The 13759-nt window shown below is 37.4% G+C and overlaps 1 long non-coding RNA gene across 1 annotated transcript; it reads right to left on the bottom strand.

Annotated features, from left to right (window-relative positions):
* Window positions 1–9868: 9868 nt before the first annotated feature.
* Window positions 9869–12406, bottom strand: LOC139976241 (uncharacterized). The gene is made up of 3 exons (XR_011796048.1): window positions 11880–12406; window positions 11535–11692; window positions 9869–10745 (listed from the first exon to the last, which is right to left on the bottom strand). It is a non-coding gene; the product is annotated as an uncharacterized lncRNA (long non-coding RNA).
* Between the last annotated feature and the right edge of the window lie 1353 nt (window positions 12407–13759).

Genomic DNA, 13759 nt, shown 5'->3' with positions numbered 1-13759 from the left:
GTGTCATCGCCAAATTACACCAACAATATGTGACAAATGCCAATAGGTAGATGAGACGATGTTCATTATGGCAAAAAAGGGTTCTTTATTCATAATAGGCCTAGCCAAAAAGGTTCGGTATCATTCACAATTAGGAAAAGACCCCCTTTAGGAAACGTACAAGTTTATGCCGTTAATATGTCGAAAATGTAGGTTTTGCTGCAGGGGGTAGGGTGAAGCATGGTCTTGATAGTGTGTGGCTCATATTCTCTGCAAAATGTATGCATCCGCCACCATATGGTGGTGCCCCCATAGAACTGTTGTGCCCCCCCCCCCCCCGGATAAAAAGTCTGTCACTGATTGAACACTATAGGCGTTCGCGAAAATGGAGGACGTCTTTTGCACTTGTATGACGCACTTCTCTCCTATTATGAATAACGAACCTTTTTTCACATTATGGATTACGAACCCTTTGATCGATTATGAATATCGGACCCTTTCTCCTATTATGAATAACGAACCTTTTTCCCATTATGAATAACGGACCCTTTGCTCCATTATAAATATCGGACCTTTCTTCCTATTATGAATAACGAACCTTTTTGTCTATTATGGATTACGAACTCTTTGTTCCATTATGAATATCGAACCCTTTGTCCCATTATGAATATCGAACCTTTTTGTCCATTATGGATATCGAACCGTTTTGCCCATTATGAATATCGAACCTTTGTTTCCATTATGAATACCGGACCTTATGAATTATGATCCCTTTTTATTATGAATGACGAACCTTTATTTCCATTATGAATAGCGAACCTTTTTTTTCGAAAAATGGCACGTTTTGAATAACGAACTTAATGAACAATGATCCTTGTGAATAGCGGACCTTATGAATATCGGGCAGACCCCTAAATAGTACTATCAAAGTATCAGCATAAACACCTGTAGATCGAGCGATGTACATTGGGTTGAATTTAACGTAAAATCGCTTTATCAGTAGATATAAATAGACTGAGCACGTTAGCTAGAAATTTTTTCTTTCTAAAACTTGCACGTTTGTGTTAATTGTTTCCCACTGGACCTAATTACAGCACAAAAACTGACCAAAGTCGCAAATTAAAGAAACGCCGTTACAATATGATAAACAAAATCGGGCGTCTAATAAAACAAGTAATGTGTAATGTCTCTGGGAATGGTATGTCCGCCAAGACATGGGCGGCGATCATGGGGGGGGGGGGGGGGGACATGTCCCCCCAATATTTTAGGTGGGGGATATAGTATCTAATACCCCCCCAATATTTGGTGGCATAGATTTTGTTGATCGTATTTTTTGTTTATGATATTGCTAGTAATTTAAAAATAGAAAATGCTTAGATGCAACTTACAAGGCATGGGAAGTGCCATTTCCAGTGATCTGGGAGGCATTTTCGGCCAAAATTTTCTTTTACGCTTAGATAGTTTGCCTAAAAGCTTCGCCCCTCCCTTGTCAAATTCCTTGCAACGCGCCTGTCTAAGACCGTGTCACAATTTGTTACTAAATATCACCAAAAAATGTCACAGACTTTCACCGAAAGTAGTTTTCACTTTTTTTTCTCGAAATCAATTAGCTAGACGATCCGCATCCGTAATGATGTTTGGTTTGCCGATAAAAAAGGAAAATAGGGCTGTAGCAACCAGTAACCATATAGATATGAAGATAACGAATATATATACTATAGCGCGAACCATGGGCGGGATTACGGGGGGGGGGGGGAAGGGGGCATTTTCCCCCCACTTTTTCCCAGACCTTACTTCACTTCTTTGTCGTTTTTGCAGACATATGTGCACAACCCTAATCGAAATTATTCCCCCACAACAGCTCTATCATATAGGCCTATTTGTTTCGAATCTAAGTCGAATTTGTGTTTAACATCGTAACATGTAGCATGCAGAATAACTGGAGCTGGAGCTAGCACATGGTTCGCAGCACAGGTTACGAATCCTGGAGCTAACACACTAGCGATTCAATTCTGCATGTGATGAATCCGCGGCATGTGCTACAGTGCTAGCTTCAGGAATTGATTTTCAACGTTGCTGCTCTACGGGATGCGTTGAATAACTAAATCCAGAGAAACGATTTACGAAAGCCAGATTTGCATATTGGGTATATCAATAATTAAATTCAATACACAGTGTATTGAATTTGTTGCACCTTGTCGCATTGTAAAATCCAAAAAGTCACCCCGCCTCGACTTCAGTGGCGACGGAACCGGTGTACTTGAGGGGCTTATCCCCATGAAAAAAGTGGGGGGGGGGTAAAGGTATGTTCAGCCCCCAATATTTGCCAAGTGCTCAAAGAAGTGGGGACCGCTGGGAGAATTTCGAAGTGGGTGCTGAACATATTCTTGATCGGTCCTATGCACAATATACTAATAATTTTAGGGGGAAAGAACTGTCTAGATGCGATTTATTGTTACCAGAGGTGTCATTTTTGCTGATCTAGGATTTCCTTTTTGCTTAAATTTCGACGCGCCGCGCCAACTGATGGTGGTGCACCGCCTAAATAGTGACGTATAAGCTTCAGTTGTACATCACCATATAAGTTCTTCTATCCGTCCTCCCTAAATTAACACACGTTCATTAATTGTTTGGATGCAGTTTAAAGCCTATATGGGTGTTGATTTTACCGATCTAAGGGTACCTTTCATCGAAAATTTCGACGCTCCTTACCAACCGATGATGGCGCTCCGCTTAGACAGTGACGTATAACAAAAGTTGTACATCACCATCTGACCATATGTTCTACTATCAATCATCTTCAAATTTATAAACGATAATTAACTATCTAGATACAATTGCAGACATGAGATCCATATTTCAAGGATGGATACATGCAGCTTAGAGCACTCGGGAAGTGCTGTTTCCGGCCATCTGGAGGGTTTGTGAAGCCCAAAAAATTCTTATACGATCCGCGCCAACCGATGGTGGCGCTCCGCTTAGATAGTCTTGCTGGCAGGTTTGCCCCCCCCCCTCCCTACTTTCACAACTCAAATCCCAGCCCTGGCGCAAACAATTTTTGGGATGAAAGTTGCTACACGCCTGCACCAAAGCAAATGTCCCCCCCCCCAATATTTGAAACAGATCCCCCCTGCACCAAGATACGAAAATAGAACGTTAATCCTCCTTTTGACACCGGTGGACACCATCAAATTGGCCATTATCTTGGTGTGAAATTATTATTGCAATTAATTTTTTCGACTTTAGGACGAGTCTGAGCCGTCAAGCCAGTGACTCGGCTGGAGGGACAAAGGCCCCTGAAGGCAATAGGCCCCTGCGGGCAATAGGCCCCTGAAAGCCACTTTTCTGGGTAAATAACCCCTTGAAAGACATCGATCCGGGCAATAAGCCCCTGATCCAACCTAGTGGCAATAGCCTCCCCCCCCCCCCACCTCATGTGAGATATATCCTGTCAACTGACCGATGCCTCTGTCCTCCTTTTGTTTCCTATAACATAAATTTCTTCCTTCCCAAAATTAACGGTGAAAGTGAGACTGTTATGTTTCAATCTCATAATAGCATGAACCTTTGTGGTTTTTTTTGGACAGTTCAGTTCGGCATGTGCGACTAACACAAACACACACCCTTAAATGCCAGAGATACCATTCCCTATTTCTTTACGTTCGAAGTTGACAAGAACTGCCACATTCCTTCAAAAGTAATTATGGAAATTCAGTCATCATTTGAACTTGTCATGGAAAGGATGGACTGTTTTTTTACAGAAAGGATCTCTCTTTCAATTTAGAATTATAACACTGAGGCACCAAAAAAAATTAAGTAAAAATCATAATGCACAACAGATAAACTTGAGAGAAAAACTTTGATCCAAAAATGATCTTGATAGCTTTTTTTCGTTGCTATATCGTTATAAATACAATTTTTTTTGGAAATTTCAAATAATATTTGGATAAATACATTGTCCATCACATCTGTGATGTAATATATGGACAACACATATCTGTCTTTTGTATGTATGTTTTATGAGTTGTAAATGAGTCACTCCATCTTAAAAGTATGCTGTATTGGGCCCAAATATGCTAGATACTCAAATATGGTCACCTTGGGTCAAAATTCTTAAACTATTTTATTACCGTTCTTCGAGGAAATTTGCTTCACTGGGACATGCAGGCATCTTCTGTGTTCCTTAAAGGTATCTGAGAGCAATTTAGTACAGCAAATAGATCCAGGAAAATAGCTTTGTGAAAAAGCAGAGTACACTAGGTTGTAGGCCTACATAAAGGTCACAAGACTAAGTAAACCGCTTGTACAGCTTGTATACCCACTGTTGCCAGGGTGTTGTTATGGAAACATAACAACTTCCTGCTACTGCACACTACTTGAGAAGTGTGTCCTTCCAAATGACTCACGATTATACGGAAATGTTAGTTCAGTTAGGGTTGTGAGATTATTTTACTACTAATCAGTAGTACTTCCCCCCCCCCCCACCCAATAACAATTAAAAGTCAAACCGTCGAGATTTAATGCATAAGGAGGCTTAAAACATTCTGTTGAGTGTGGCATATATGTTGAAAACTGAATACACAATATTGAGTTATTAACTTGTTCTGCGTAACATTTTTTATTTAAAGCTAGCATTGTGAGTTCTGTATGATTATTTATTTATATATTTAAATACCACTAAGACTAACTATGAGATTTATATAATTTGAACCATTTCACTGCTCCGTACTATTAACCCATTTTAATCCAGGTTCAGAAAAAAAGGAAGGTGTTTTTTTTGGCGTCTCGCAAATTTAATGTAATCTGTGATTTTCAAAGTTTGGAATTTTATGCTTCAATTTCATGACTTTTCGTGCAATTTTCATTGCCTAAGGTAACATAGTATCATATCTTTCCTTGAACAATCATTTCGGTGGTACCACATCAATATGTCAAATTCACTACAAAAGATAATGATTTAATAATTTAAGATGATCATTTGATAGTAATATTCCAAATCAATTTAGTCCATTAAGTAAACTTGGCTCTTCCACTCTCACTTGACAGATAAAAGGAAAAGCAATAACAACATTTTTGCCGGTATTCTCATATTGCATTTGGTTCAAAATAAACGAATAAGTGTCATGGCCACAACTTTTTTGAGACAAGAGAATCATCAACTCCTAATTCTTACGTAACGGACAAGATAAGACGTCAATTTTTAATTTTGATATTCTGTAGACCGTTTAATGTCCTAGGTTAACAGTGCAGCTTGCATTTACATACCGCTTTCATTTTGGGTAATGATGCTTTAAACATCTGAGTATCATCAATAAAAACGGCTGGACAACATAGACCATCTAGGTCAAGTACCTTGGATGCATTACATAAGACTTGTATGACCTCAAGTAACATGTTTATAATTACATTGCAACTTTGTCTAGGAAAAAATGGTGTTTAAATATCACCCATGGATGCTGGGTTGTTAAAAGAAATGTTGAAAGAACATGTTTTTTTTTATTTATTTATTTATTTATTTTTTTTGAGAATTTAAATAGCAATGGGTTACCAATGATATTTAAAGCCTATACACGGAAGATGTACTGGCGATACAATTTTAAATGTTTTAGAATGAAATACTACTACTCTTACTTTGAGTTCTACTTGATAAGTTAGTATTTGTTGGGGGTACATGTTTTCAGCAGTAAGAGTTGAGAAGGTATTCTTAGCAACTGCTTGAACTCATTTCAATAAAGAAACTTTACAAGTCGAAAATGCCTTATGTTTTCTCTTTGTCGTTTTTTGGCCTGTACTTCCAAGCATCTACTGGGACTTCTATTGCACAACTTTCAATCATTTATCTCAAGGGCGTAGGAACCGGGGGGGCTGGGGTCCGTGAAAGGGCAGGAGTCAGTTCAATGTTCCTTGGTGTTGGAATTGCTGTCCGTTGTGGCACCGCGTCGGTCTGCCCGAAAATCACTGTGCTTTCTTATATTATTGGCAAAGGGGGAGCATGGTGTCAGTGACTCTAGTTAATATGCAGAGTACAGAGGTAGTTAATTGTTTTAATTAGTCACGCAGTGACGTACAACAGTACTTCAAGGGTCGCAGAGATGACATGTACTGGATTGAAGAGGCGTGACCATTATTGTACTTTCTAGCATACTGCAATACGTGAAATACTGATGGACCTTTTCGTCTTTCCAACGAAATTATTTGGTTCCGCTTACGATACGATATGCAAGCTCAACGTAAGTACACACGTCATTTAGTAAACATCATTCTACGGGATCGTTTCGGAAGTATGACGCATAATCACCTTTGACATACAAACACGATCGATGGCCGAATATGAGCCCCTCAAGCTTGGCGGGAAAAGTTATGTGACGTCTGCTACATAGTTGCAAGAAGTGACATACGCGATTTCGCGATACTTTAGTTTCGGTAGGTATTTATGCTGTAAATAAGATATATAGGGCTATATACTACCAGTTGATACGCTTAGCCTCCTTTAAACTCCAAAATTTCTTCAAAGGGAAGGTACGCACTGGACCCCTCCCACAGGACGCGTTGCCCCGCTTTTAAACCAAAGAAATGAGGTTACTAGGCAATTCAGGAATTCCATTGAGAGACGATCAAGCTTATTTAAAAATTAATTAGTCATCAATTTAGTAGATAAGTAGAGTAGTAGATTGGCAGACAATAAATGGAAAAGAAGAATAAGAAAAAAGAACAACACTGTTTTTTACTTTAAATTTAAGTTCCAAATATATTGACAACACATTAAAATAGTCACTAGCACTATGTTCTTACAAAGTATAGACGATCATATTTCACATATATTTTTTATACCCAATGTATATATACGGTACACGATCTTCGTTTGGGATCAGGACGGGAGCACATGTTGTAGCACTAAATTGTAAATCAATTCTCCATTGACCTTTACACAACTCGTCAAATGAACGTGATGATCCGTCAAGAAATATTTCGGTGCTTGAAGTTGACTCCATGGTAACAAACCGAAAATTATTTTCTTAGTTCAACCACTCATCGTCATGGCATTTTGTATGACGAAAATATTTCTCTTTCAAATTTGGTGGTATTTTCTTGTTTGTGTGAATGCAGAGTGAATGATGTCACCATGGAAATTCAGCTGAAAAGCTTTCATTTTTATTTGTTATATTTAATTAACTTATTCACAGATGAAAAACATATACATTATATTAAATATACTACATTATATTTAACGATATCAAACATTTATAATAACATAATAGTATTCCTACGTGTGCATGGTATAGGTATACGCAGGTATCGCATATCTCAAATGGAGATGTGCATTGTTTGTAAGAAGACAATCAATTTCCAAACGACTCACGAAACTTTGATTAGAAGACTCAATGACTGAATCAAAGTTAGCTAATTGTGTAGAAAAATCTCGTTTCTATGTTTGGTATTGCTAAGGAGGAAAACCTTGTGAGAAGCAGATCACAATAAAAACAAGTTGCCTATACAGTATAATATATCATAACTATTCATTTTTCCTTTGCCAATCTGCATAATTATATCTCATATTGGTGTAACAAGAAGAACATACATTAATCACTAACAGTGCGCCGACAACATGCAATGCAGAACATAAACTTTTGTCCCCAAACACTGTGAATACATACAACATCCCTCATTGAAATATCCAATTTCGACATTTTCAGCAGCATAACACGAAGTTGGTTGTCAATTCTTAATTGCCATACCGGATACTAAGGTGCTAAATCGAACGCCAATTTGACCGTCTTTAGACAATTTTAAAGTTACATTCAGTAGTATATTTCCAACTTTACTATGGGTTGTACAAGGAGTTAGAAACAAGATTTCGGTTAATAAGTAAGTTCGAATTTCGTCAAATCTTGTAAATAATGTAAGCCTAAAATTAGAAACAACCTATATTGAATCAAAATTATCCTGTCGAGATTGCGATCAAGCTTAAATTTATTTTAAGAGATGTGACATAGATTAAATTTTCCAACAGTCATGTTTTTAACCACCGACTTTTCTAACCATTGAAGATTCAACTCAATTATTTGGGGATGAGAACCCGCACCCACCCCCCCCCCCCTCGTAGCTACGTCCCTGAAAATTTACTAAATCAGCGCTTATAACAAGGGATGAACATATATCTCAATCAATAGAAAGAGTCTTTCGTCGTGCTTGCAGACAAGTTTGTGAGCTTAGGAGTTATGTACAAAATAAACACAATTAATTATTCAAAAAATCGACTAAGAAATTAGATAAAAGCAAAGAAAAGAAATGCCAAAATATTCGTACAAGTTAGATTTTAAATCCACCATATTTTGCTTCTTTGGTTCATTTCAAGGACGATAGTTCTATCACACCTTTAGAAACAAGCATTTAATAAATATGGTCCGTTCTGAGATGTTCAGTGAAACAAATATATGGGAAAATAAAAACATTAGCAGGCTTGCCAAAACATCGAAACGTAGAAGGAAAATTTGTTAAGCAAGTGCATATATTAACCGGACTCCTCGCGATGTTGACAGTTGTTTGCATATTTTTACGTTTTAAAGAAAAGTAGCCCAAGTCAGAGAATGGACAAAGGAAATCTCACCATGTTATGCTACGTTAGGTGTTATGTATATACGTATCACGATTACGTACTAAAAAAAAGATAACAAATATATCACCCCCCACCACCCCACCCCTCGCATATCCCCTCACACCAAACGTCAAGAATACTTCGAGGCATTTAATGTTATGCATTAATCTTATTGTTCTGCCTTGGGGCCAAATTTACCATTTTGTGGGGTTGGGGAGGGGCGGGGGCTGGTCCTGATAAACTAATGTTAGGGCCCTCGGATGTCCGTGTGGCAACCAAGGCTTACGTTGTGTCGACATTTTACTTGTGAGTTGCACAGTAATTATGTATGCATACATCATAAATCTGCAATGCAATGTTTTGTAAAGATTTCGCTCACGATATCTTTCGATTGATGAATAAGTTATTTGCTATACCACATAATTATATAATGTACTACATAATTAGGAAAGTAATATTATGTAATATCAAGTAATATAGGAAAGATATACGAATATGTCGCTATCCCACCCAGTCTTCCTCGTTTCTATGAACTGTTTTTATATATTTTTTTAAAATAATTTTAGGGGACATTAGATTAGGGGATTTGAGCCCGCATTTGGCCCAATGGTGTGTCCGGCTCTGGAGCTGCCAAACGGTTATCTTGCTTCCTTGGGCAGTTTATGCAACGTCGTAGCATTCGAATATTGGTAAGAAGAAAAACTAAGAGAAATAATCCTCCGAAAATCCATATAGCTGCACTGATAACAGCAATATCGTAGTTCACTGTTGGACTTGGTGTAGTGGTAGACTCGTAGAACTGCCATTGAGTAGTCAACATATCCGCGACATCGCAAAAGTCCGAAACTGAGAGCTTCATAAGTTGTTCACCATAAACTGAGATTGGGCTCTGACAAATCAGATCATGTTGGTAGAATCTGGATTTACTTAACCAATTGTAGAGAGGCAATGCATTGCAGTCGCACGTCCATGGGTTACCTGCGAGATTTATTCCAAAGTCTTCTTCCTCCTCCAAGAAACCGGATGATGGGAGTCTATTTAAAACATTTCCTCTCAAATTAAGATAACGTAGACGGGTTAGTCCTTTCAATGAATTCGACGCAGTCACATGAATCAAGTTATGCTCTAAGTTAATTTGATATAGGAATTCATTGGCTTGGAATGCCCGTGCCGGTAAAGCGGTAATGGAGTTAAACTGCAACTTTAAAATCTCCAAAAACGTGAGCATTTTTATGAACTGTGTTGGAATATCGCTAAACCGATTTCTGCTCAAAGTTAAATGTTGTAGTCCGTGCGTAGTATTGCCAAAGGTAAATTCGTGGACATCTGATAAATGATTTCCTGGTAACCAAAGTGTCTTCAATTGAGAAAGACCGTGCAATGAATATTCATCTAAATAAGATAGCTCGTTATCTTCCGCATCGTAAGAAGTCAACATAGACAGGTTATTACTACAATGGAAATATTCTATGCTGTTGTGTTTCAAATCAAGTGAAGTTAATGATGTCAGGTGGTGTGTTTTCTCATCACACAAATTGATCTCTGTGATATTATTCCATGCCAAATTTAAGACCTCAAGGTGACGCATTTCTATGAAAGCTTCTTTGTGTACGCTGCTGATGTTATTTCTGTATAACATAACAACCTTTAAATATATGTTGTTAACGAAGCACTTTGCTGGTAATTCCAGGATTCTATTTCCACTAAGATCGAGGTACGTGAGTTTGGTAAGAACACTCAAAGAATTAGAAGGGACCGTGCTCAGTTCGTTTCTTTGTAGGTGTAATTGACTAACATTCGCAACGTTTTCAAAGAACTGTTCATTCAGTTGAAAAATTCCGTTCGAATACAATCCAAGAGTTCTCAAGTTAGGAAATGTTGGCAGCAGAATACAACCATTTCGTAAGGCTGGTATATTCGAATGTACAACAAATAGATTTACAATTGTTTCCCTGTTTTCAAGAAAAGGTAGCGAAGAAATGTTACTATTGCGGCCATCGCATGTGGTGGTAGTATATCTATCTCGACAGGCACATTGACATGATGGTGATGCCGTTAAAATAACTACGAGGTGAATGCCAGTGACAACGGACAAAGCAGTCATCATGACTGTTCATTCAATCGGTACGTTCGGCGACGTAAAGACTCCAGGTACAGGACTATAAAAAAACTATATATATATATATATATAGTATATAATATAGAAGTGTATAAAATGTTCCAAGTAGAACACGACAGAGTGCTCAATTCCGCGTTATGAAGAAGAGCGTAATGTAAATTTTGAATTTTGTAGCCAAACCTCTACTCAGAGTTTCATGCTTACTAGCAATCGTCAGGAGGTGTACTAAAAAGCTATCTCTCTTTCATCTTAGTCTTAACTTTATTTTGGGGGTGTTTGATCTCCTGACAATGGACCAGGAGATCAAACACATCGATCAACAGCTCAGGTTCTTGTAATCTATGCCAGGCCGAGAAACTAGCAATAATAGATCATTCTAGCCCTAATCTCCTGAACAAAAGGTCTGAAATCCTCGCAAGCTGCAGACACCAACCAAAACACCCCCAAAATAAAGTTAAGACTAAGATGAAAGAGAGATAGCTTTTTAGTACACCTCCTGACGATTGCTAGTAAGCATGAAACTCTGAGTAGAGGTTTGGCTGCAAAATTCAAAATTTAGTATATAATATATATATATAATATATATGTATAGTATATAAATAATAAATGGTTATTAGTGCAATAGTGCAAATATTTCATGAGTTGAAAGATGGAATGTTCTATTCAACATTCAATATATATATATATATATATATATATATATATATATATATATATATATATATATATATATATATACACGTATACAAAGGATCCGAAAAGGAGACAAATAATTTTCCAGATTCGAAAAATAAAATTCTTCTCAGACCCAGTGAAAACCTTGGAGGATGTTTGACTCACCTTCAAGAACTCACACCCACAGTGTACCAACCAACTACAACTCGGTTGCGTCACGGTATCAAGAAGGCGGATATTCCCTACTCCAACTGCAGACGTCTGTTTTGCAAACTGACACTCGTGTCATGTGTATCTAATTTGTTCATCGCTTATTGGCTACACTAAAAACAATGAGAAAAGTGGATTGATGCTTTTGCTGTTTTGTCCATCGACACACAAGTAGACTTTCAACTTTAAAAGTGAAAAAACAACAACAACCACAGGACAATTGTTCATTGTCACACAATAGCCTATGTCTTACAGTCTTACTAAAGAATGATGCAATGTCACCGAATAATTTATACTCACGCCTAATTATAGTACGGTGAAGCTCGTCATAAGATTCTGGCGTATCTTCAGTTCGCTCATTAATTTGCTCACTCCGAAAATGCAGTCCATCACATGCGTACCGCTGGACGGTAATGAGCGACTGGGACGGCGACGTGAGAATTGTTGCGTTTCGAGGAGTCCTTAGCACGGCCAAGAATACTGCCAGAAGTATGGAGAAATCGATGCTAGCCTGTGTATCAGTTAACCACAGCGCAGCAACTAGAATCCAGGCCAAGTTACAAACTCACAACAAAAATGACTCTGCGCACAAGACTGCAGAGAGTGTGAGTACCAAGTTTTCAGAACAGAACAATTTTACAGGCATTTATTGTCCGTCTCACTCTGGTGCATATACCACGCAATATAACAGTACAACATGAGAAGTACAATCCTTTTAACTATTTAATTAACAACAATAACATTATGCCCCAAACATGTTCAGACATGTCGTAGACATTTAACTTAGTGATAATATTGGTTTACTAAATCCATAACACTCTTAAGTAGACAACAAAACACATCAATTAACATTTAACCACCCAAAATTACATCCTAAAAGATTATAAATTTTCATGACATGGCTGGCTATGACATGTGCAGTTTACTACGGATGAGTATAAAGGCCATTCACGTTACATAATTATATAAATGTATATATGTATACGAATCCCGGTGGAGGCTGGAAGTGTTTTCGCTGTTCTTGATTTCCCAACTCATTACGATTTTCAATTATATATATATATATATTTATATATATATTTATATATATATATATATATAAATATATATATAAGGTACATATAGTACGCATATATATATGTATTTATTTATTTATATATATATGTATATAAATATATTTATATTTACATATATATAAAATTGAAAACGTAATGAGTAAATCTTCTAGCCTCCACCGGGATTCGAACCCTCCCGCTTTATATGCGGGCACCCTAACCACTATGGACGCTAATACATACATGAATATATATATATATATATAATATGCTCACTCCGAAAATGCAGTCCATCACATGCGTACCGCTGGACGGTAATGAGCGACTGGGATGGCGTAATTATATAGATGTATATATGTATACGAATCCAGGTGGAGGCTGGAAGTGTTTTCGCTGTTCTCGATTTCCCAACTCATTACGATTTTCAATTATATATATATATATATTATATATATATATATATATATATATATCTATATCTATATATATATATAAACATCGTTATTTGATCTACTCCGAAACGGCTGTGTTATTTCATTTAAATTACGTATTGGAGTTTATATTTCACGGATGTTGGACTTTATTATATGCTTATGCCACTTGTGAGTATTCTTTGAACCAATTTGACATTGTTTTCGCCCACTTTACGGCGACTTGAAATCCTTTTGCCTCTGGGCTGTTAAGCCTAAGTTGTCTTGGATACTTACATCAGTTCTGCGAAACTTATTTCTGTGTGTGGTGCACACGTTAACTATGTCTACCTCCATTGCCGAGTGCACAGTGTGCAACTGCATGCAGGCAAACCTATTGTGTTGTTTTCTTTGCCAATCATCAGTGCATGCATTTGATTGTGGAGACAAGAAGAAGCTATGCACATCATCATTGTATAATATGCTGGACAATGCATCTAAACTCTACCCAAATTTTTTCTACATCTGTAACTCTTGTAAATCAGACAAAGATGCTAGTGTCAACTCCCCTGATCAATCGCGAATGTGCGATATAGAAAAGAAAGTCGATCGCCTGGAGCTCAACCTGAATGAAATTAAGAATCTCATTGAATCTAAAGGCCAATCTCAGCAATCAGCTGAACAAGCCAAAGGATCTATTCATGCTAGCGTTCCG

This window comes from Apostichopus japonicus, chromosome 11 (assembly GCF_037975245.1).
Source record: "Apostichopus japonicus isolate 1M-3 chromosome 11, ASM3797524v1, whole genome shotgun sequence".
Lineage (NCBI taxonomy): Eukaryota > Metazoa > Echinodermata > Holothuroidea > Aspidochirotida > Stichopodidae > Apostichopus > Apostichopus japonicus.
Note: the sequence above shows the minus strand (reverse complement) of the source record. Positions and strands in the feature narration are given on the sequence as shown.